At 44.8% G+C, this 25,030-nt stretch overlaps 1 protein-coding gene and 1 pseudogene across 3 annotated transcripts in view; one reads left to right on the top strand and one right to left on the bottom strand.

Annotated features, from left to right (window-relative positions):
* The window catches only part of LOC142560103 (uncharacterized), a 111,453-nt gene that overhangs the window by 56,340 nt on the left and 30,083 nt on the right, over positions 1-25,030 (top strand). The window lies entirely within an intron of this gene.
* On the bottom strand, positions 20,605-21,262 carry LOC142559801 (uncharacterized; annotated as a pseudogene).

The following is a 25,030-nucleotide window of genomic DNA, read 5'->3' as shown; positions in this document are numbered from 1 at the left end:
GGGGAAATAAACTGTATTTAAATGTGTCCGTACGGGCGAAATAAGGTGCGATGTTTAGGTGATGGTGACTTCTAGTATTAGATGGTTTCGCAGGAGTTAGGTAGTTATCCGAAGATATACGGCAAGAAGAGTTAATAACGCAATGCAAAAACTTCAATGATTCCGTGCGTCGGCGATCTGAGAGCGGTTCTAAGTCTAGCGCTGTATACGGCGAAAAATCCCTATCGTACCTACGGCATATGAAGCGGATCGCTTTCTTTTGGATGGCCTCAATTTGATTAATGTGGCACTGTTTGTGTGGATTCCAGACGGGAGAAGCATAATCGAGTATAGGCCGGATTAGTGATTTATACATGAGTAGTTTAGTATCTCTTGGGGCTGTGGTCAATGTGCGGCGCAGATAGCCTAACTTTTTCAGTGCTTTTGAGGTTATTAAATCAATGTGCTTCGACCAAGACATACTAGGTGTGAAAACAAGACCAAGGTATTTATATTCACTAACGCTCTGAATTGGAGTATTATTAACTTTGTAAGTAAAAGCGGAAGGGGTCGTTTTATTAGTGAAATTCATAACAACGGTTTTACGGACGTTAATTGTCATTTGCCAGGTATCGCACCAAGAGCTAAAATTAGAAAATGATTCTTGAAGCTGTCAATGGTCATCGAAGGAGGAAATTTTATGATACAATACACAGTCATCAGCATACAAACGTATATTTGAGGTTATGTGATGAGGCAAATCGTTTATAAAGATCAAGAAAAGCAACGGACCCAGCACGGAACCTTGTGGTACTCCTGAAGGCACCTCTGTCACCCTGGAATTAGCTCTGTTAAAGGACACAAATTGAGATCGATCGGAAAGAAAACTAGAAAACCAGCTGAGAATGTGGCGATTATTAAGGATGGCGTCAAGTTTATACATTAATTTCGAATGAATCAGTGTATCAAATGCCTTTGAAAAGTCAATGAAGATTGCGTCAATTTGGTTGCCCGAGTCGAGGTTAATACAAATGTCATGTGTAAATTCACTTAACTGTGTTAATGTGCTGAACCCACGTCTGAAGCCGTGCTGGAAATTAGTTAGTAATTTATGTGACTCGAGGTATTCCATAATGTGTTTGTAAATAATATGCTCTAACATTTTACAAGAATGAGAGGTTATAGAAATTGGTCGATAATTAGATAAGACGTGTTTGTCACCGGCCTTGAATAAAGGAAGAACTTGAGCCATTTTCCAGGATGAGGGTACTGTAGAGGATGCCAGCGACTTGCGAAATATGACAGTGAGGTAGCGACAGGTCCATAATGAGTATCGTACCAAAAACAAGTTCGGAATGCCATCTGGCCCAGCAGACTTCTTAATATCGAGTTTCAATATTAAGTTCAACACACCTTCTTCGGTAATGTTAATGTCATTGATGGGTACGTCACTACGAGCAATGATGTCTGGTTGGATGACGTTGTTGTCGCGAGTGAAAACGGACTTGAAATAGTCATTAAATGCGTTTGAGATATGAAATGGATCATTGGTATAATCATTGTTAATCACCATAAAAGTAGCCGTCGAATCACGTGGCAAAACAGACGACCAAAATTTACGCGGGTTGGTTTTTAGTAGGTCCTGCAGCTGCACACCGAAGAAGAAATCTTTCGCGCAGTTAATTTTCAGCCTAAGTTCCTCTTTTGCTTCAATGAAACTAGTCATGGCTGCCTGATTGGTAAAGCGCCTCTTACACCTTAGTCTATTTACACGACGTGTCAGATGTAATATATCTCGCGTCATCCAGGGAATTTTGACATTTTTCTTCTTTGTTTTGAAAGGAATAAAACGCTGAATACTTTTTTTAACCAAGCATTCGAAATAAGTTACCAATGCGTTAACATCACAAGTAGTACTCAGTGCAGCAAATTCTTCAAAACTATCAGACAGAGCGTCTATTATTGAAACATCATCAGCGCGATTAAAATCAGGAAATGTAGAGAAAACAAAATTTTGCTTAGTGACCGAGAAATTTAGAGAGACAAGAACGGCCTGGTGATCAGAAATTCCCTCGATGACATCACTTCTGTAACCCTTTGCAACAATGTTAGAACTAACGAAAACCAAGTCGAGCAGAGCACCGCATCGTGTAGGTTTATTGGTAATCTGGACAAGGTCGAATAAAAGAGAAAAAGCAACTAGTTCTCTATTTATGGCAGTCTCTTTCACAAGTGTTGAAGTAGGCCAATGAATGCCGGGGGCATTAAAAATCACCCATGCAAATAAGGTTACCCGTAGTTAGCTGCTGCTCGTTAATATAGCGACTAAGAGTTAGAATGTGGTCGACAGAGGAACTTGGTGGACGGTAAACAACACCTATCACGACATGTGCTTTGTCTAGATAAAGTTTACACCAGACGGATTCTATTTCACCTGGTGGTGACAATCGCGAAAACTTGAGATCCGACCGAAAAAGCAGCGCAACGCCGCCACCTTTAGAGTGTCGCCGATCTGCGCGAACCACAACGTAGCCAGGAGGAGTGAACTCGGAGTCTAGTATGTCATCATGCAGCCAAGTTTCTGTGATACCAACCACATGAGGCGAGTGTGCAGAAGTTAAAGACAAAAAGTCTCCGAACTTGTTAGTTATGCTCCTAGCATTGAGGTTTAACATTGAAAGGTTACAATTCGAATTACGAGGCAGTCAGTCAGAAGTGGGACGTAGTGACTCAAAAGGTTTAACTGCAGCCGACGAATCGGGCGGTGTGGAACGAGATGTTCTGTTAATGAAGGATTTCGGGTCTCTGATAAGGGCATTAGACACGCCATCCCAACTGTACCGCACTTTGTCGATAAAAACGTGATCATAACGTAGCTTGACAACAGATCCCTGTCTTCGAAAAGGTTCTGAGGCATCCCAAATTTTTTTCCGGACTGCACGAACGCCGGCTGAAAAATCCTCAGTGATGTAATATTGCGATCCCTTAAGCTTCGAGACGTTTTTCATCACCGCAGTCTTTTCCCGAAAATCCAGCAGCTTAAGAATAACTGGGCGTGGACGCTCTCTGCGCTTTCCGCCAATCCTGTGGCAACGCTCAATGTGTGGAGGCGTAATTTGCAGCATATCAGAAAATATCTGTGCAACCCCATCTAGCAAAGTATTCTCATTTTCATCCGGTTTTTCGGCCAAGCCATGTATAATAATGTTCTTGCGACGGGATCGGTTATCAAGGTCGTCATTTTTGGCAACCAACTGAGCCACAGTTCCAGTTAATGCTTTAACCTCAGAGCGGAGAAGATCGGAAACGTTGGCATCAACCTTCTGACCTGTTGTAGGCGACTCAAGTACTGCCACGCGGTTTTCTAGCGCATCAAAACGCGAGTTAACAGAAGCTTGGAATGACTTGATTTTGGCAAGGTCGTCAGCCATCAGCTTTTGTCGTTCAAGAACCTCAGTAAGCATAGTGACAATGTCAACATTTTCGGTCGAACATGCCGCAGTAGCCGAATGTTGAGTGGTCATTGTAGAGCGCGTAGAGCGTTCAGAAGAACTGTTACTGGAATCATTACTTTTCGATGAATTGCCGAGCTTTGAGGGATCAACTTTGGGGGGACCAGGATTCAACTCCAAGTCTCCGCTCAACAAAAGGCAATTGATAGAGTAAAAGGCATTCAAGCATAAATCAGCAGCGTCTTGTGGGCAAAGAAACAGCAGCAATGATCGATTGTCAGATTTAAAGCATCGCGAATTTTCGAAATAACGTACCTGCACAATGAAGAAACAGCGTTTTAACATCGTGTCGCCGCCGCTGTCACTTTGCCCACTGAACCGTTGAATGGTGACGTCGGGGTATCGCTCCAGATATCGATGGTGTGCGCACGAGTACCAGAGTTCCATGGAACACGCAGGCAGGTTGTTGATTTCCCGAGCATGCCAGGACTATCACGCACAGGCGCGATAGGGCAGTCGGGCGATGCAATGATGAAGGTCTTCTCGTGTAGCTCGTAGAGCGATGAATCAACCGGGAAACATGCGAAGATGTTGTCCCATGGCGTACACTCCGGTAAAACAGGCTCGACGACGCATCCAAGGATCTGCACAATGAAGAAATAGCGTTTTAACATCGTGTCGCCGCCGCTGTCGCTTTGCCCACTGACGAGCGAAGCTTCCAGCGCCGCTTTTAAACCCTTGAATGGTGACGTCGGGGTATCGCTCCAGATATCGATGGTGTGCGCACGAGTACCAGAGTTCCATGGAACACGCAGGCAGGTTGTTGATTTCCCGAGCATGCCAGGACTATCACGCACAGGCGCGATAGGGCAGTCGGGCGATGCAATGATGAAGGTCTTCTCGTGTAGCTCGTAGAGCGATGAATCAACCGGGAAACATGCGAAGATGTTGTCCCATGGCGTACACTCCGGTAAAACAGGCTCGACGACGCATCCAAGGATCTGCACAATGAAGAAATAGCGTTTTAACATCGTGTCGCCGCCGCTGTCGCTTTGCCCACTGACGAGCGAAGCTTCCAGCGCCGCTTTTAAACCCTTGAATGGTGACGTCGGGGTATCGCTCCAGATATCGATGGTGTGCGCACGAGTACCAGAGTTCCATGGAACACGCAGGCAGGTTGTTGATTTCCCGAGCATGCCAGGACTATCACGCACAGGCGCGATAGGGCAGTCGGGCGATGCAATGATGAAGGTCTTCTCGTGTAGCTCGTAGAGCGATGAATCAACCGGGAAACATGCGAAGATGTTGTCCCATGGCGTACACTCCGGTAAAACAGGCTCGACGACGCATCCAAGGATCTGCACAATGAAGAAATAGCGTTTTAACATCGTGTCGCCGCCGCTGTCGCTTTGCCCACTGACGAGCGAAGCTTCCAGCGCCGCTTTTAAACCCTTGAATGGTGACGTCGGGGTATCGCTCCAGATATCGATGGTGTGCGCACGAGTACCAGAGTTCCATGGAACACGCAGGCAGGTTGTTGATTTCCCGAGCATGCCAGGACTATCACGCACAGGCGCGATAGGGCAGTCGGGCGATGCAATGATGAAGGTCTTCTCGTGTAGCTCGTAGAGCGATGAATCAACCGGGAAACATGCGAAGATGTTGTCCCATGGCGTACACTCCGGTAAAACAGGCTCGACGACGCATCCAAGGATCTGCACAATGAAGAAATAGCGTTTTAACATCGTGTCGCCGCCGCTGTCGCTTTGCCCACTGACGAGCGAAGCTTCCAGCGCCGCTTTTAAACCCTTGAATGGTGACGTCGGGGTATCGCTCCAGATATCGATGGTGTGCGCACGAGTACCAGAGTTCCATGGAACACGCAGGCAGGTTGTTGATTTCCCGAGCATGCCAGGACTATCACGCACAGGCGCGATAGGGCAGTCGGGCGATGCAATGATGAAGGTCTTCTCGTGTAGCTCGTAGAGCGATGAATCAACCGGGAAACATGCGAAGATGTTGTCCCATGGCGTACACTCCGGTAAAACAGGCTCGACGACGCATCCAAGGATCTGCACAATGAAGAAATAGCGTTTTAACATCGTGTCGCCGCCGCTGTCACTTTGCCCACTGACGAGCGAAGCTTCCAGCGCCGCTTTTAAACCCTTGAATGGTGACGTCGGGGTATCGCTCCAGATATCGATGGTGTGCGCACGAGTACCAGAGTTCCATGGAACACGCAGGCAGGTTGTTGATTTCCCGAGCATGCCAGGACTATCACGCACAGGCGCGATAGGGCAGTCGGGCGATGCGATGATGATGGTCTTCTCGTGTAGCTCGTAGAGCGATGAATCAACCGGGAAACATGCGAAGATGTTGTCCCATGGCGTACACTCCGGTAAAACAGGCTCGACGACGCATCCAAGGATCTGCACAATGAAGAAATAGCGTTTTAACATCGTGTCGCCGCCGCTGTCGCTTTGCCCACTGACGAGCGAAGCTTCCAGCGCCGCTTTTAAACCCTTGAATGGTGACGTCGGGGTATCGCTCCAGATATCGATGGTGTGCGCACGAGTACCAGAGTTCCATGGAACACGCAGGCAGGTTGTTGATTTCCCGAGCATGCCAGGACTATCACGCACAGGCGCGATAGGGCAGTCGGGCGATGCAATGATGAAGGTCTTCTCGTGTAGCTCGTAGAGCGATGAATCAACCGGGAAACATGCGAAGATGTTGTCCCATGGCGTACACTCCGGTAAAACAGGCTCGACGACGCATCCAAGGATCTGCACAATGAAGAAATAGCGTTTTAACATCGTGTCGCCGCCGCTGTCACTTTGCCCACTGACGAGCGAAGCTTCCAGCGCCGCTTTTAAACCCTTGAATGGTGACGTCGGGGTATCGCTCCAGATATCGATGGTGTGCGCACGAGTACCAGAGTTCCATGGAACACGCAGGCAGGTTGTTGATTTCCCGAGCATGCCAGGACTATCACGCACAGGCGCGATAGGGCAGTCGGGCGATGCGATGATGATGGTCTTCTCGTGTAGCTCGTAGAGCGATGAATCAACCGGGAAACATGCGAAGATGATGTCCCATGGCGTACACTCCGGTAAAACAGGCTCGACGACGCATCCAAGGATCTGCACAATGAAGAAACAGCGTTTTAACATCGTGTCGCCGCCGCTGTCACTTTGCCCACTCACGCGAAGAGGCAAGGTGCTGCTTTGGATGTAGTTCAATAGACAGTGCACGATCTTCGAACTATTCACGATTTATAGACAATACCATTTTCGCCGCATCGCTCCATGACAGAGACGAAAGCAGGCAAGTGCATGGGGAGTAACTGTTGTCGTTCGTCCTCCCGTTGCTCTCTTTCCGACCAGGAACTAAACACTTACTCTTCGAAATTTGCACACGGCACGCACATTCATGCAGTTAGTCCTTTGAGGGGCGAAAGTGCCATTTTTAGGACTAACGGCCCAGTTACTCCCGTTTTCCCCGGGATTTTTCTTAGAGTGCGAGACTAAAGCGTTATTTCTCTCTCTCTCTCTTTCTCTCATTTGAAAGGTTTCCCGTCTTTCCGATCATATCGACACTCGCGAGGAGGAGGATTACGGATACTCAATTGTTTTTAGTAAAATTTGTCACAAGGCAAACATTTTCTTTAAAGTCATGAATTCCGACTGCAGAATCTTGGCAATAAATTTGTCTCCCATGGTATCATCCTTTCCCCATTATAAATGCTTATTTACCCACCGGTGTCCGAAGTACGCGTCAACGTCACAGGGCTGTGGCTGCCTGTAGAAAACAAGTTTTGTTTGCAGCGGATTCTAATTCGCATCACCTGTCGTGGGGGCCAAAAGCAGATTTGTGGGGTAAGCGACTATGGGAGCGACTAAGCGACTGTAAGCGACTATGTGGTCGGAACACAATACGACTAACATTTGCTAGAGGTCACTTTCGTTCGGTGTTAGATTTAACATTTTGTAGCGCTGGCATCAACGTTTCGTCGTGGGTAGCGGTTGACTGGGCAAGCAACAATGATCATCTTCCTGTGTCATTAGAAATCCTTTGTACAATAATTTTTTTTAGAATTCCAGGCATGCACATTTGTGAAGCGCAATAAATTTAAAACTTCTTTGCATTCAGCCGTTTCGAAACTTGCCAACGCCAATGATAAGGAAATCGCTTCAACCACTTGCTCAATTCTAGAGGGTTCCCGGAAGCAAGCTGAATTTGCAATCCCTTCTGCTAAAGGCACCGCTTGTCGTTGGTGGAATTATGACTTTACGCGGGACTACAGAAAAAGAAGAGCCGCTTGGAAAATGCTTCTGCATAATGAGGGCCCGACAGATTGGAAAAATTATCAGTCTCACGCTGGTGTATTTAAACGTACTGTTAATCAAGCCAAAGATGAATATGATATTAGGCATTACGACTATCTATCAACTTCAAAAAGTAAGCGTGCTCTATTCGCATTTCTTCGTGCTAGGAAGGTGTTACCAACGTCCTTGGCATTAGACTGGATCGTTTTGACCCCGCAAGAATTAAGCTCCTCTCTAGAAGAGATTTCCAAAGGCTTAGCAAATAAATTTACGGCCTGGCTTTCCGGCTTTTCATTTTGCATTAGATTCTACGGATGGTTTCACTCCAATTTCCCTTTCTGTGCTAAATGTCAGTGCACTATGCTTGCTGAATACAGCCCCAGGCCCTGACGGAGTCACAAATGCAATGTCAAAAATGTTGATACAGGAATCGCCTAACGATCTTTTAAACCTGATAAATTATTCAATTAAATATGTTTTGATTCCGTTGCAATGGAAGCTTGCCAAAGTAATAATGATGCTTAAGAAACAAGGGGGAGGTTATACAGGGTGTTTCAGTGAACACGTTCAAAAAATTTTAAAGGTTGCCAATATATCTTACCGCTTTTAAACTCATCTTCTCTACGCTACCTGAAATCCTACATAATCATCCTAAATTCTCCCAAGAAATGCAAGCCTTATGTTTTTAATTCGTAGGCCTTTGCAGCCACCGCAGTACATTACAGGCATTGCAACCCACTATACCTGCTGACATGTTTATAACATTCTACTGCACTACTAAACATCGTTGCTGGCGCTCTTTGGCCGTTGTAGCCCTTGCGCCATAAATACTAATTAATTAATTAAGGTTGCCTGTGTCGGATAGCTCAATTCTAGTTTATGAGCTGGTCTATCGAAGCGGTGGACACTACTTGCACAAAAAATTGAAATGCGAAATTGACTAATGAACAAGAATCCACTAACTTTTAGCTAATTATCTTATGACCCATATTGCAATTTACAAATTCTAGCAGTGGACTTCGCAAGGCGGATCCACTTGGAACAAATTCTCATGACGACCCCAGTTTCGAGATATAAATTCCCGAACTTTGCGGTGAAATGCATTGTCGTTCCAGTTACTTTTGTGTTTAAGTGCGTGAAACGACGTTTTGTTAACAAATTAACTGGAACGCCAATGCATTTCTCCGCAAAGATCGGAAATTTATATCTCGAAACTGGTGTCATCTTGAAAATTCGTTCCGAGTAGATCTGCCTTGCGAACTCCGCGGCTAGAATTTGTAAATTGCAATATTGGTCATACGGTAATTAGTTAAAAACCTAATTCGTCAATCTTTATTGATTACTCGACTTTGCATCTAAATTCTTTGTGCAAGTATCGTCCGTATTTTCGAGTTGACGAGCTCATGAACAAGAGTTGTAATATCTGCCACAGGCAACATTTAAATATTTTTGAAAGTGTTCGCTGAAACACCTTGTATATCAGAGAACATTAGGTCCATAGCGCTTACGTCAAACGTAGTAAAATTGAGGGGCTTCTTCACCTTCGTATCATGAAATTTATGAGTGATAATTCCATTCTTAGTCCCTGTAAGATTCGTTTCAGGGCCGACTGATCCATCTGACATGCCCACGTCGACTTAGAAAGCCGAATACAACTAGCTCGACGTCATAAGCAATACGCTGCCTTAGTGACGCTCGATATCGCTAAAGCATACGACACTGTGGAGCACACTGTATTGATCAATCGGTTGATATCCTGTGGTGTTCCTGGGTATGTAGTAGCTTGGATTCAGTCATTCTTAGGTGAAAGAGAATTCTATTGCTACGAAAGCGGCTTTTCTTCTTCTAAGCACGAACAAACAAGAGGCGTATTGCAAGGCTCAGTCCTTTCCCCAGTGCTTTTTAATATTCTCATAAGCTCACTGTCTTGTCATCAAGAAGTAACTGCTTATGTTTACGCAGACGATATTGCGTTTTTCGCATCTGCAAACGTCATCCACACGATATATACCAACGACTGCAAACTTACCTTCGTGCTCTAGAGAGGTGGTTAGATGTTAATCACTTTTTACTCAATGCCAGCAAATGTGCTATTCTCGTTTTTCCGATACATGACACAGTGCAATCTCATTGTCTTAGCACCTTCAAGACATACCACAGGTAGAGTCTGTTAAATACCTTGGAGTGACTTATAACACCTCTCTCAACTAGCGCCCACACATAGATCATGTGACTGGAAAAGGTACCCGTGCAATTGGCATATTGCTTAGACTGAGCAATCGTCGAATACGGTGGAGAAGGTATGCACTCCTAATGATATATCGTATGTACGTTCGCTCTGTATTAGAATTTGGTTGCGTGCTCTTATCTGAAGCTCCAGCTTACAAGTATTGTCCTCTAATCCTCTTAGAAAGAGAAGCATTACTTTTGTATTTCGGTCTTCCTAAATTTGTTGTAAATTATGTTCTTTATCTAGAATCCCGTGTTCCCCCTCTTTCGTGCAGGTTGCGGCTTTTGACATTGCAGACGTTCTTGAGAATTGATGAATCAACGCTGCCGACATTCCCAAACAATATTTATTCCACAGCCTGCGCTGTTTTTCGGTGTCGTCTCGGGCCGATTACGTACTGCGCAAATTACTTTCGTTCAACAATTACTTGACTTTTTGGACGTGACCCGCCGTGGTTGCTCAGTGGCTATGGTGTTGGGCTGCTGAGCACGAGGTCGCGGGATCGAATCCCGGCCACGGCGGCCGCATTTCGATGGGGGCGAAATGCGAAAACACCCGTGTGCTTAGATTTAGGCGCACGTTAAAGAACCCCAGGTGGTCAAAATTTCCGGAGTCCTCTACTACGGCGTGCCTCATAATCAGAAAGTGGCTTTGGCACGTAAAACCCCAAATATTATTATTATTTTTTGACGTGCGCATGTGAGATGTACTTACGATTTCCGACAGGGCTGCTACCACGGATATTTAATTCGATAACATTTTTCCTAATAATGCAAAACTACTTCCACATCGTATTCTAGACGCTATATTGCAAGATCATCTGAAAAACATTCAGACAAATATCATAATTGAGACAGATGCTTCACAATGTGAAGAAAAGTCAGGTGTAGGAATATTTTCCCGAATTTTTGATTGGACATTTTTTCTTCGGCTGCCAGATTTCATACCGATCTTCCTAGCCGAGTTACTGGCAGTGTTGCTGGCATTACGCAAATTAGGACCATCAATTACGCCAGGCGTGATAATCACTGATTCATTACTGATTCATTATCACTGTGCTCATCCCTTACTGCGTTTCGTGATTCTCGCGTAATGAGAACGTTTCATTCATTGGTACATGGGTACTTGAAAAGCGTGCGTTTGATTTGGGGGCCTGGCCGTAAAGGACTAATTATAAATCAAATTGCAGATTCTCTAGCCTAGGCATTGATAAGTAGGCCGATTCTCTCTTAGTGACCTTTGACTGCTCAGGTCCTTGCTGCTGGATTTCGCGGGAGTTCCATTAGGCCGGCAGTATCAGGCTCCGCAATTACCTACTCTGTGGATTACCGACCGACATCTATACCCTTGGCACAGCGATTTTTACCAAACGTGAAAAAGTGAAGTGTCCATCACGAGGCTGCGCTGCCATATACTTACGCTGACCTTCTACGTACGCAGGTCTGATCTGGTCCCTTCACCATCATGCTCATGCTGGGGCGAAGCGGAGACAATATACAATTTCTTGTTGTCTTGCAGATGTTTTTCTGTTATAAGAAAACGACTACTGGAAATTCCGCTTCGAAATATTGGCCTAAATTCTAAGCTCCAACGTTCAAATTGTTAATTCCCTTGTTTTCATACATCTAACTTAACCACCCAATTCATGCGCCATCCCCCACTGTGGTTATGCGCCACAGCCACTCAGGAGAACAACAACAACTATACCGGTGTCGATTCGAGTCAGCAGTCTCCTTCGCGCCTGAGGCATAAGCCTCAAGTGGTGACCTAGGACGAACACTATGACTGATCCGCCCGAATCCTCAATTGAACAGGACTCACGTCTGCAGGAAGTCTCGTCGCTGCAGCTCCGCCTCCCATCCTTCTGGTCCCAGAACACGCAAGTTTGGTTTTATCAGATCGAGGCGCAACTCTGCCTCTTCCGTAGCACCCCGGAAACGACGCGCTACTACCACGTCACCTCAATCCTTCCTCCTGATGTTGCCAGCGAGCTCTTGGACGTTCTCTCCGCCAGCACGGGTGCTACACCATATCAGCCTATACCCCTGTCGCATGCGTCGCACTGAACTATGAATTCCTTTGTGTAGTCTGGCCCGCGAAGCACAGGACGAGAAACCAATAGCGTTTTAAAATCTTGGAAAGCGTTATCTTCGTCCTTATCTCAGTGCACTTTATTCGGTGCTCCTTTTCGGATGGCGTCCGTTAAAGGACTTGCTATTTGCGAGTATTTCGGAATGCATCGTTGATAGTACCCCACAAGTCCCAAAAATGAGCGAATGTCTGTTTTCGTGCGCGGATGTGAAAAAAGCTCCAATTGTAGGTATTTTCATCTCGGCCGGCCGTCTCGTGCCCTGACCGACAACATGGCCCAGATAAGTAGCCTGCGAGCAGCCAAATCTACACTTTTCCGCTTTCATTGTTAACCCGGCTACACTCAACCGTTGGAACACCTTTTCTGAGGTGCGATACGTGCTGTTCCAAGCTGTCCGAAAAAATTGCTACATCATCAAGATATGGTAAGGCGAACACCTGCAAGTATTTTAAGACAATATCCATTAACTTAGAAAAGCTATAAACGGCGCGTTCTTCAGCCCGAAGCTGAGGGCGAGAGGGCGAAAAGTGCCTACAGGTGAGATAAATGCGGCATAGCGACTGGCACTTTCTGAAAGGGAAACTTGCCATTATTCCCGCACGAGATCTATAGTTGAAAGGTATTTAGCAGCGCTAGCTCTTTCAATTCGTTCCTCAATGTTGGGTATCGGGTACAGCTGATCCCTAGTGATTGCATTTAACTTCCTGTAGTCAACACACGGACGAGGGTCCTTATTAGGGGTTTGTACAATTATTAGCGGTGATGTGTAGTCACTTTCAGCGAGCTCAATAACTCCCAACTCCAGCATGCGCTCTATCTCTGCCTCCATAATTTCTCTATGTTGTGGAGACACCTTGAAAGGCTTTGATCTTACGGGTTCGGTTGATGTCAGCTCTATTTCATGCGTTATTAGTTCGGTTCTACCTGGTTGATCGCTGAATCTATCGAGACATTCTCCTAACATCCCTTTTAGCTCATCTAGCTGCTCGGGTCTAAGAGCGTGCGAAATTACCGAATGTTTTACTACTTCTTCTAGGCTGATTTCAAAGTTGGAGGTCGCCTTATACTCATTAAACTCAGTACTAGTGCCATCTTGCTCCTTGATGGTAAAGTTAACGACTCCGCTCCACTCTACGTACGGCTTCATCAAATTGCACTGGTATATCCTCACCTCCTTCCTGCTACCGGTCATTTTCAGAGCATAGTTAGTATCTGAAAGTTTGTGCAACACTTTAGCGCGTCCGTCCCAGTGAACTTCAAGCTTGTTCTTTCTTGAAGGTTTGAAGATCATTACCTGACGGCGTCAAACGTACGAAGCCTCGCATTCTTGTCGTAATAGAACTTGGCGTTCTTTTGAGCTACTCCCATGTTTTTTTCTGCTAGTTCTTGGGTTGCACTTACACGTTCCAGCAGATTTAGCACGTATTCTACCACTGTTGGACTCTCTCCTCTTTCATCCCACGTCTCTCTTAACATTCTCAGTGGAGAACGGAGTGTCCTCCCATACATTAGTTCTGCTGGCGAGAACCCTGTAGCCTCATGACGAACTGTTCGCAAAGCAAAAAAAGTGGCCGGAAGACAATTCTCCCAGTCCTCCTTGGGCTCGTAACAAAGCGCCCGCAAAACTCGCTTAAGCACTGAATGCTACCTCTCTACACTATTTGACTGAGGGTGATAGACGGAACTGTGTATCAACTTTACCCCGCACTTTTGTAAGAATGTGAAAGTCAGTGAACTGGTGAATACTGACCCTTGATCCGCCTGAATATCGGCTGGAAGCCCAACCCGAGCGAATAATGACAAAGGCGTGTCTATTATTTGGGTGGAGCTGGGCTCTTTCAGAGGGATTGCTTCTGGAAAATTTGTAGCCGGACACAGCATGGTAAACAAGTACCTGTAACCCGACTTTGTCTTTGGTAGAGGCCCTACCGTGTCTATCACAAGTCGTCTCAAAGGTTCTGTTATTAAGGGCACTTTAGTGTCCTTTAGCGTCCTTTAGTGCAGCTTTCCATGTCTCTCCTGGTTTACCCGAGCGCTGGCAGGCGTCGCATGATCTTACAAAAGTTTTCTACGTCTTTGAAATAGCCAGGCCAGTAGTATTCCATAAGCAATCTTTCTTTTGATTTGTTTATGCCTAGGTGGCCGGACCACCCATTTCCATGACAGAGACTCAAAAGGTCCTCCCTGTACTTAGTAGCTACGACTAACTGATCTAAAATCCTGTCCTTTCGGTCCCTGTAGTGCCAATACAACAATCCTCCTCTCTCATGTATCGTCACGTTGCGCCTAGCAATGCCTTCTTTAGCTGTGTGATGTAATTTAGCTAAGCTGTCATCATTTTTTTGCTCGGTTGCCAGTGAGTCTCTGTCCACACGTAAGAGCTGATCAAAGTTCTTTGAGGCCGGTAATAGTAACGACCCTGTCTCGCTTGCGATTGCGTCAGCTGGCGCTTCTTGCAGGCGTGAACTTTGACACCCTAGTGATGCGCTCTCCTTGAGCTGGTCAGCTGGCAGTGTTTCCTCAACCGTTTTTTCGTCCCTCGAGCCTAGCTCGAATTCGGTTACTGAAGTTACCTCTTTTGCTACTTCCGCTGTAGCAGCTTTTGCATTTTCAGCCGAAAGCGACGCGATTTTACGAGCTTGGCCTTACGTCAACCCCTGTTCTACGCCCTCTCCCAGTTTAAGCCCTTTGTCACGCAGTAATTGATCCGACCGATTAGAAAAAAATGTAAGGGTACTGCAGCGACAAAAGTTTGGAAACTGCTGCCCCGGTCACTAGCTCCCCGAACAGTCCACTGTTTGACTTTGGCCATGGGCAGACACACGCTGTGTTCTTCTACGACCTGTTTGATCCATGCTAATTCTCCGGTGAAGTCATCTACCGCCACGTAAGACGGATGGACAATGTCCATAGTGGTGGCACTGTCTCGCAGCACCCGGCATGGTTTGCCATCAACTTGCACGTCGTGAAGATATATGGGCTTAAAAGTTCCATATTCTCGTCTTTTTCATCCACGTAGGGGGAAAACTACGCTAGGCTTCCCGAAGTTTACAGCGATACGTCCTAGTTTGTGGCACTTATAGCAGCGGATTGGTCTAAAAGATTCGAATTTTCTTTTCTGTTCTTTTTGTACGGTTTCCTTGTTTGACTTCTCCTCGTTCTTTTCTGAGAACTATTCCTCCACGTCTACAGGCTCCTGTCTTCTAGTCTGCGAACCCTTCTTGAACGGAAACGGTTTCCGCAGTCCACTTCGACCGTCCCAATTTCCGTCCTCGGCGTTCAGCTTTCTACGCGTTGCGTACTCTTCGGCTAATTCAGCCGCCATTTCCAAAGTGTTTACGTTTCCTCTGTCTTCCACCCACAGCTTCACAGATGGTGGGATGCTTTTGTAAAAGTGCTCTAGACACATCCATTCAATAACCATGTCTCTACTCTCATACGCTTCCGCGCTTTTCAACCACTCGACTAGGCTGGCCTTTAAGCTATATGCAAACTCCGGATATCCCTCGCTATCCTTCTTGCCCGTGCTTCTAATAGAAACTTTTGCCGAAAAGCTTCGGCTGAAAGGCAGTACTTTTTCAAAAGACTAGCCTTAACCTTCGCATAATCATATGCATGTTGCGCACTGAGTCTGGCGATTACTTCCGCAGCCTCACACGGCAACATAGACAGCAACATCTGTGGCCATGTACTCGGACCGAACGTCACCTTCTCGCAAGTCCTTTCAAAATTTCCTAGGAACAAGCCTATGTCGTTCCCGACTTCAAAAGGCTTTAACAGCCTGTCCATGCGGTATGATTCTGCCTCACTTGTTCGTCCCAGAGCCCCTTCATTTCCTTAAGACTACTCCAGATGTTTGTTTTCAAGCTCAAGTTGCATTTTTCTTAACTCACGATCTTTCTCGCATTCTTCTCTGTCCCGTTTCTCTCTTTCCCTAAAAAGTTCTAACCCAATTTCAATGTCCTATTCACTGGCCTGTTTGGAAATCAGCTGCAATAATTCCGATTTTAGCATTTCCTTGCCTACCTCTAGGCCCAGTTTCTAACGAACAATCAACAATTCGTCTCTCAGCAGTGTTCTTAACTCCATGATTGCTGCTTTACTGCCTTGGTCCTGCTGGCTAAACATACCTAGGTAAACACAACCTAGCTAACAATCAACAATCCAGCTTCCCTACTGCTCTAAACTGCACAACCACAAGAGGAAGCCTAGAGAGTCAAAGCAAGAACCAAGCACTCACCGCAGCCACAGCACCACGTCACAAAGCCCGTCTCACCGCTGTCAGCCAGTTGTAAGAGTTGGGGTCGGGCGTGAAATAGATGGTAGCTGGCCCATGCCGTCGTCCAACTCATCCACGCTGAGGACGTTGTTGAAGGGAAGGACTTGTTCTCATCGAGAACGAGGAATATGAGATTTATTTACAGTATCTACATGAGAACGTTACAGTTCATCAGTCTAGCATGACTGAAACAGAATGCACACTAAAGAGCCGACGACAGCTTATAAACACTGTCCTCCCTAGATCCCTGGGTGAGGGAAAAGGCCGTTCGACCTTCTACCGATTCGGAGCGTCCAAAGTCGTCGTAGCCGACCCGCCTTTGAGGGGGAGGGTGTACACACTCACTTCCGCACAGGTTTCACTGACCACACCGAAATGAGGGGGTTTTCGCAGACACGGGTCTTGGCCTGAGCAGGCGCCTCTTGATCCCAGAGTTGACCCCGCAGACCGTGGCCGCCGCGTCTGTCCATTGACTGACGACTTCAAAGGCCCGTGAGACGGCGCCGCAAGACATCTTTTTCCAGGAGTTCCTCCTCTGCAATCAAACCGTGACGGTGACGGCGAATCCACTAACAATACTTGGTCCGCCGACTGCGTCTAGACATCCCGGTGCCGTTCGGTTGTTGACGAGGCGTATTGTCGTCCTTACAAAGGGAGTCGCTGCAGCGGGCCGGGCAGGTTTCGACGGTCGCTTCCCTGAAGATTTCCAGGCCCCGCAGGCCGTTTGTAACTGGCTGTTGGTAACGGCGACAACCTGTTATGAAGAATAATTGGGGAGAAATTATGAAAACGGGGTGCAAATGGAAAAGCGAAGCATCATAAAGGTTCAGGAAAGTCAAAACAGTTGCTGAAATCTGGATTCAAGTGGAATTAATAATAATGTCTTTATTTGTGTCCCGTAAAAGTACACGACACGGGAGACCTGCAGTAAAAGCTGTCATGAATGACAGCTTGACAGAGCCGCAGGCCTCCCCGTACACGGGGCAGTTACAAACGACAAAAAAAGGCATATAATATATGGTCACATTTGAAATTACACATTCCGAGCGCACAATGTTACACAAAAAATAAGGCAAAATAGAAATACAAATTGCAAGCTCATTCATACAATAAAACATCACAGTCAACGACGGAGTAGTCACAAAAGAAATAACATAAATGCACTTTCACTTATCCGCAAGAAATAACAGTAATACATACACAATGACGGTAGAAAGAAACAAAACAGATAAAGCACTCATTGTGAATTGAAAGAGGGAAAACGAAACCATTCCCTCACTATGTACACTGTTAGGGATAACGGGGCAAAGAAAAACTTGGTTTGCAGAAACGAAAAGTTAAGAAAAAAAGAACGTAACTGCCTAGAATTTGTTAAAATGCTGTCGAAGTTCTTTGAATGTTATATCTTCAAGCTTAATGTGCTCATTATTTAATCTATTAAGCAAGCTGGGTAATTTGTTCCGTAGTGTCTTTAGACCATACGTTGTTTTATAAATTCTCACTTTCCAGGGCATAGTGTTACGTGTCAGGCGGGCAGAAGTGTTTTCCTGTAGGTTAGCTAAACGTTGTAAAAAGGAGCTATTATTTATTTTTTCGTTTTTAAATGATTTGCCTAAGATGTAGTCGAACAATTTGGGAACTGGGATTATGTTGTACTTGTCAAAAAGATGCTGTGTGTGCGAGTGATAGGGCAAGCCGTCAACAATTCTAAGGAACTTTTTCTGCAACCTATGAAGCCTGTTTAAGTTTCCCTGTGTTGTGTCAGACCATATTAGATGGCAGTAGTTTATTCTGCTGGAAAACAATGAATTATAGATTAACATCATAATTTGCGGTGGAAGTATATGGCGAATTCTGTATCTTAAACCTATTACTTGCGCAAGTTTATTTGCCACGCTATCCACATGAGCATCCCATGACATATGTTCATGAAAAGTGACACCTAATGTTTTAATACTGGAAGTAACCTCAATAGGTGTTGCATTTATTGAGATAAGTTTGCTGATTGATATATGTTTGTTTTTAGCTCGAAATATTACAGCTTTCGTTTTATTTTCATTTATCAGGAGGCTATTCCTACGTGTCCATTCACCTAATTTTGCTAACGTGAAATTAGCGTCGTCGACAAGGTCGTCAATATCGTTACCACCTATCAATACGCTGGTGTCGTCAGCGTACATAATAAGTTTCACACTTTCATTAATTTTAACAATGTTATTCACATACATATTAAATAAAAAAGGCCCTAGAATGCTACCCTGTGGGACGCCTGAGGAGATAGGTAGTGGATCTGAGTGATAGCCATTTATGACAACTATTTGTTGACGGCATTCTAGATAACAACGTATAAGAGAAGCGACATTGCCACGAAAGCCATAGCGTTCAAGTTTTTGAATTACAAGATTGTGGTTAATGCAATCAAATGCCTTTGATAGGTCAATGAAGATGCCCAGAACAAGTTTGCCTTCCTCCAAATGCTGTAGTAGGTGTTCTTTCTTGTGCTAGCAAAGCGAGTTGAGTGCCCATCCCCTTACGGAAACCATACTGACTGTCAGTTAGCAGGTTATGTTTTTGCTCAAATTCAGTTAGCAGCCTTAATATAACTTTTTCGAAAACCTTTGAAAACACAGGAAGTATTGATAATGGCCGGTACTTTCCCAAATTGTTCTTATCACCTTTCTTAAAAAGTACAATGACGCGCGCTATCTGCATCCCATGAGGAAAGGTACCTTCGTTTAAACAGAGGTTACAGACATAAGTAATGCGCTGAGATATAAGATCAGCAACGTATTTTATAGGTTTAATTTGAAGGCCGTCAATATCCCTGGCACTACTATTTTTTAGGCTGAGAATTGTAGTAGTTATTTCCCCCTCGTGTACTGGATAAAGAAATATCGAACAGGAATTTTGAGAAATGTATTCAAGATCATTGATCGGTGCGCAGTGTGCTCCAGTGTTAACAAAATGTTTTTTTAAAAGCATGTGCAAGTGCTTTCTGTTTTACCTCGGTACCATTTATTTTCAAGTTATGCATCTGTTCAGCAGGAACATTGTAATTTAGCAGAGATTGCAGGTCTTTCCACGTAACATCAGAAGATGAATTCGAAGAACTAAAGGCATTGAAACAATGCTCACGCCTCGCCTTTTTTATGTCTTCGTCTAGACGATTCCGAATTTTCTTAAAACGACGGAAAAGTTCTAGATCTCTGGTCTTTATGAATTCAGCATATAAAGCATTTTTCTTGCGTATTCGAACAGATAGCTCAGGGGTAATCCATGGCTTACGTACTTTATTTTTCTGTTTTACGCACTTCAACGGAAAACAAGCGTCGTATATTGATTTGAAGAGGCTAAAAAAAAGATTCATAAGCGTCATTTGCATCTTTAGATTCAAATACAGTATTCCAGGTTGTTTGCAGGATATTGGCACGAAACATAAAAAGATTTTGTTCAGTTATTGGTTGAATAAGTTGTGTCGACTGTGATTCCTTATTCTGTAGATAACTCTTGTAACATAGAAATATTGGCATATGGTCGCTCAAATCCGACACGAATACGCCAGCTTTAGCTGAATCTGGATTTATATTTGTAATAAATACGTCGAGTAGAGATTACGTATTCTTGGTCACTCTGGTAGGCAATTTTATAGTATTCCAGCATGCATTGCATTTTAATAGTGTTTTAAGCCTGAGTTCTAGTGGATCATTTTTTATCATGTTAATGTTGATGTCCTCACCAAATATGTCTAATTTCATGTCATTAATTAACGCAAGAAAAGTATCTAAGTATTCAAGAAAATGTGTAACAGAACCACTTGGAGGGCGATAGCAAACAGATAACACTGTTTTATGAAGTTTTACAGTCAATAACTCATAATCCTGAGTTATTATCGAAAACTCATTCAATATTTCACACTCTAATGGTTTTCTAGTTAAAATGCACACCCCACCCCCACGACCGGTTGGTTGATTCAGATAGAAAGTATTATATAATGGAAGCCGGAAAATATTCACGTCATCAGTACACCATGTTTACGTCAGCATGATAACGTCAAATGTTTCTTTCGTTTGTTCAATGAAAAGTTGTAGGTCATTTTCCTTGTTAGCAAAAGATCGGATGTTTAGATGAAAACATTTGAAAGACTTGCGAAATGTTGGCTCTAAATGACTAGTAAAAGTGTGCGGTAATACATAAGGCGTACTGGGTACATTTGCCATAGCAATGTTTCAGTTCAGCTGCTTGTCTTAACTAAGTTTTTCGCGGTCGCTAGAATTAGAAATGACTACCGCGTTTGCCCGGTCTGTTTTCCGCATGAGAACTTTGCTGTTGTTGTGCCATACATACTTGTAGTTGTTAGTTTTGGCCCAGAGCTTAGTTTCGAACAACAAGGCGCGTGTCCTTTTAGTTAAGTTCTCCGACAAAAAAACACTTATTTTCACTTGACAGTTTTTTCCTGCTTTGGCACCATTTATCCCTGATAGCCTGATTGGCAAAACGATAGATTATACCGGGTGCCTTATCTGCCTTTGAAGGCAGGCGATGGGTGGCCACTATATCATTTTCCAGAAGCTGCGGCAAGTTGTTTAACACAGTCAGCTCATTTATTTCAACAAGCAAGTTTTCATTCTGCACCTGCCTAATTCCATGAAATTCAAGATTAAGCTTTCTACTTCTCCATTCCAAATCGTCCACTTCCGTTTTCAGCTGCATCATTTCACTGTCTTTGGCCTCAACCCTTTCTATTCTATGCTTTAGTTCCTTTACTTCACGTTCATTCTTTTCTATTCTCGTTAAGAGCTCGTCGTATTGTTCACTCATGAACTGGACCGTGTCTTCAACACTTTCAACCGTCTGTTTTAGGGGCAGCAGGTATTCCAATTTTTCGTTTATGGATACCAACATAGTTCGAACATCCTGCGCGTCTGAGTCATCAGTTTTGTCGGGTGGCGCGGCACGACCCTTTGAACGTCTGCAAGTTGTACAGCGCCATGCACTACGGTACTGCTCCCCCTTAGCTTTAATTGTAGCATTAGAAATCCCTGCACACTTTCCCGTGTGATACGTATGTCCACAGCCACTACAATCTATTTTGAAATCTGATTCATTGAATTGCACACCACACAGCAAACACTCTTTTTCTAATGGCATGACAGCACCTTTGGCGGCGGCGGCGGCGGCGGCGGCGGCAGCAGCAGCAGCAGCAGCAGCAGTAACAATGTGCAGAAGAATATAATAAAATAAATTAGTAGCTAACCTGTAATCATCAGAGAAGCGTCTTAAAAAAATGCGTGTTCCTTGCCGCTGCTGCCGCCAGTGTGACAGTTGTAGGCTGCAGTGTGTCCTTTATAGATTGGTCCGACTGGGGGCGTGTCCGCTGGTGGTAGCGATGCAGGACGAAAAATTCCGCTTCCCAGCGACCAACGCACGTTGACGCAGACGATAATGGCAATCAGAAGCTCCGGGTTGCCTGTAATCATCAGAGAAGCGTCTTTAAAAAATGCGCGTTCCTTGCCGCTGCTGCCGCCAGTGTGCCGCTTATTCCAGACTCTAAATAAAGTACATTGTTAACCACGAAACTTGTCAGCCGAAGGCATGGCGAAGCGCTTGCCTTTCTAGTAATATGAAAGGCCTTACTTTGTATGCTGCACATCCCGAAAAAAGAACAGAGCCAAATTCGCGAAGGGGGCGTACGTAAAGTTTATAAATCATAAGCAGCGTAGCTCTAAACATCCCTGTGTTTTTATTACTGAACCGGTGCAACAATGCGATTGCACGTTCCCCCTTCCTGGCATTTGATTCGATTTGTTGCTGCTAGTTTAACTTATCCCTAAGTACTTCAAGGCTGCAACTTGCGGTATCGGTTAATTTCGGTAATGAAGAGAAATAAAAATGAGATTTGACAATGGAAGCACAAGTAACGAGCATTTCTTGGCGCTAAGCAAAATGGACAGTCCGTCCAGCCAGGACTCTAGTTCAGACAAATATGATTGCAAAATTTGGTATAACATATTGATATCCCGTGATAAGGAGAAAAATGCAATGTCATCTGCGTAGATTATAGAGAGCTGACCATATGGAACATTGAGGCGTAACTCCTATTTCTCTCAAGCCCAGAATGCCCTGAAAAGAAGTGAAGTCATTGAGCCGGACATGCATTACTTTTTCTACAATTTTGACTAGATTCGAAGCAAGAGCAATTGGCTGAATGTTGTCCAAGATATATCCGAGGTTTTGATTTTTTAGTAATAGCACGATTTCTGCAATTTTCCAGGAGGTCGGGATCCATGTATATTGTAGTGAACAGTTAACTATATGCAAGAGTTCATTTGGGAAAGAGTTAAACAATAATTTAATCATAGCAGTTGTGATGCCGTCTGGTCCAGGAGCCGATTGATGTATAGTTAAGATGACATCCGATAATTCAGATATGGAAACTTTTACAAAGTCAGATGCCGACCTTCTAAATCTCCTAGGTCGGGGACACTGTGAAGAAAAGCGTGCTTTCAAGCCCTTTCGCGATCTCATTTAGTTAATCCGCCGCTTCTGTGCGGGATATTGTAGCAGAATGGGACCATACGGACTGTTGAAGAGATTTTTGTTTCGTAAAAACCTAAAAAGTGCCGATCTTCTTTCTGGTTTTGACAAAGTTGAATGTAGCGCATTTTTTTTTGTTCGTGTTTAGCTGTTGCCACAGTTCTTTTAAACACAGCTGCACAGAAATTATAGTCCGTCCAATGTTTCGGTGATTATGTTGGAGACCTTTCCACGCTGCTTTTCTTCATCTATAATCCCATGTGCAAGTTTCATTCCACCAAGATGAGATTGACGGCGAGCTGCCAGACATAACCGCAAACTCAGCGGGCTGAATAGCAGAATTTAAAAGCGATACCACAGAGTCAGCTCTCCGTTGCTCATCACAAGTGGTCAGCGCTGATAAACCTGCATTTATAGCAGATTTCTCAGTTTTATAATTAGCCGTCTTTGCCATACGTAGGAGCCTGACGTGAAAGCAAAATTCTAAAAGTAATGAGTAAGTGATCGCTACTTGTTCCATTGTCAAATGTGTCCCAAGATGAAATAGACATATCAGCAGAAGAGAAAGTCAGGCCTAATAAAGAAGAGAACCGCCCACGTAGAAAAGTAATTCGACTCGAATTATGAGATTGAAAATTGTTGTCATGCATCCAATTCCACAACCTCTTTCTACAAGTATCCATTTTAAGTCCCCAAGAAGAATGATGGGAATTAAAGTCTTCGGCCAGGAGCATTGCATTAGAACAGTTTGCACAGCGAGTCCAGGTGATCCGCGCACTTGACTCCGTTCGGGAAATACGCATTAGCCACTGTACACGAAGCACAACCAGGCCGTAATAAATCTAATCCTAAAATTACGCAGTCTGAACACACATGCTTAAGAGTGACAGTCACCTTATGGTACATTTTTGATGAGTCTAATGCTAGCAGCCCGCCGCCTCTACCTGGGCCATCTAAACGAAATGTTCGAAAATTATTAATACTAAGTCTTTGATGTGAAGAAAGCCATGATTCTTGAAGTAAAATAACATCTGGAATGAGTTTGTGCACTAGATAAAGAAGGTCAACGTGACCGGAGGATATAGAGCGGCAATTCCATTGAACTTTTGATGAAGCTATGGCGATCCCAAAATGGATGACTCCACAGCAGAACCCAACGCATCCTGCTCGTGCTGATCACTGTTTTTTCCTTTTTTTCGGCATAGATTTATGAGAATCAGTGGGTGAAAGTGGGGAACTCATACGTCTATTGCTGATGGTCCCAAGCCTCATGTGCTCAAATGAATGGCTAGGTCCTGCAGATGCTGATAGTGGAGAACACACGGAGGTATCAGACGCAATTTCTGCCTGACTATCACAGTTTGTTTCGTTTGAATGTTGCGCAGTAATACTAGCTGAAGGGGTGGGGGCTGCAGCTGCAAAGTGCGATTGGAGGAGGCAGTTGAATTTGGCAGTCATGATCTCGGTTATGCCTTTGGCAAAAGTGTTAAAAAGTCGCTCCATAACTAATGGGATTGCCTTGTTAGTAACTGCGTCTACTGCGGCCGAAACTGTGGCTTCTAGTGATGTGGACTGGTGGGATGCAGCGTATGCGTAACCGACTTCACGCTCTTTAATCGCTGCTATCGCTTCCGCGCGTCAACAATGATGTTTCTCCGCGATCTCAAGCACCTGCATTTCATGGCCTCGCGCGGGGTAGGTAGCATCAGTAGCACCATGGGAGCCATCGCATAAGCAACACCTCGGAGCATCTGCATCGCAGGCTGAGGTGGAGTGAGAGCCGTCACAATTACAGCATCTCACTGAAGATCTGCAGGCATTAGCACTGCGCCCAAATCTCCAGCAGTTTAGGCATTGCAGTGCTTTAGGAGTCAAGGCCTCCAAGTACGGCCAAGCCTTCGCTTTAGACGGGCGCGTTAAACCGGCGAAAGAGACGATAACGCTCTCAGTTGGAAATCGGTTATCACCTACTGAACTATTGCACATGTAAACCGAAACAACACCAACGGGAGAGAGCATATTCAAGAAGGCCTCAGGAGTGATATTGTTTGGGACCCCCCGAACAATGCCCTTCACGCACGCGATATGTGGATGCACGAAAGCATGAACCGCAATGCTAGCGAAACTCGCGCAGTT

Source organism: Dermacentor variabilis, chromosome 10, assembly GCF_050947875.1.
Source record: "Dermacentor variabilis isolate Ectoservices chromosome 10, ASM5094787v1, whole genome shotgun sequence".
In the NCBI taxonomy this organism is placed as follows: domain Eukaryota; kingdom Metazoa; phylum Arthropoda; class Arachnida; order Ixodida; family Ixodidae; genus Dermacentor; species Dermacentor variabilis.
The sequence above is the reverse complement of the archived record's forward strand: the minus strand, read 5'-3'. Positions and strand labels throughout refer to the sequence as shown.